Raw genomic sequence first — 954 nt, forward strand, 5'->3', positions numbered from 1 at the left:
AGAGGAGGGAGAGGGAGAGGAGGGAGAGGGAGAGGGAGAGGGAGAGGGAGAAGGAGTGGGAGCGGGAGTGACGGTCACCACAGAGCACAAACCAATCCCTTTGACACTAAGATACCCTCTCACGTCAGCCTTTAAAAGGCACACCACATGGGTAGGGAGATGGCTTGGCCAGCAAAGTGCCTGTGTCATAAGCTCAAGGACCCAAGTTCAAATCCTCAGACCCACATTAAAGCCAGGTGTGGTTGGTTGTGCACACCAGCAATCGTAGCACTGGAGGTGAAAACAGGCAGGTCCCTGGGACTCTCCTTAACTCCAGGTTCAGCGAGACGCCTCTCTCAAAGGTATGGACTGAGGAGGTAGGTGGCTCACTGGTTGGAAGGGGCTTGCTCTGCCATCATGAAGAGCTGGGTTTGAACTTCCAGCAGCCGTGTAAACAGCTGGACATGGCTGCACACAGCTGTAACCACAGCACTGGAGGGAGGAGACCAGCCAGAATAGTGAGGGGTCCCGTGTCAAGGCAACATGGTGAAGGGTGATAAAGGAAGACACTCAGTTCTGCCACTGGCCCCTGTATGCACATATGCCCATGGGTGGATTCACCTACACACTCACATTCTTTCTCTCTCTCTCTCTCTCTCTCTCTCTCTCTCTCTCTCTCTCTCTCTCTCTCTCTCCCTCCCTCCCTCCCTCCCTCTCCCTCCTTCCTCTCCCTCTCCCTTTCCCTCCCCATCTCCCTCTCCCTCTCCCTCTCCCTCCCCTCCTCCTCCTTCTCCTTCTCCCTCTCCTTCTCTCTCTCCCTCTCTGTCTCTCTTTATGTCTCTCTATCTTTATCTCTGTCTCTCTCTGCAATGCTGAAGATGGAGCCCGGTGCCTCATTCAGCCAATGTATGTGCTCCACCACTGAGCCATCCAACCATTTTCTGCAATTGCATGTTCTTTAAAAAAAAAAAAAAA

The 954-nt window shown here is 53.2% G+C and overlaps 1 protein-coding gene across 3 annotated transcripts in view; it reads left to right on the forward strand.

The window, feature by feature from the left end:
- Positions 1 to 954, forward strand: part of Dnah10 (dynein axonemal heavy chain 10) — a 119,316-nt gene that overhangs the window by 58,749 nt on the left and 59,613 nt on the right. The window lies entirely within an intron of this gene.

Source organism: Mastomys coucha, unplaced genomic scaffold (assembly GCF_008632895.1).
Source record: "Mastomys coucha isolate ucsf_1 unplaced genomic scaffold, UCSF_Mcou_1 pScaffold22, whole genome shotgun sequence".
In the NCBI taxonomy this organism is placed as follows: Eukaryota; Metazoa; Chordata; class Mammalia; order Rodentia; family Muridae; genus Mastomys; species Mastomys coucha.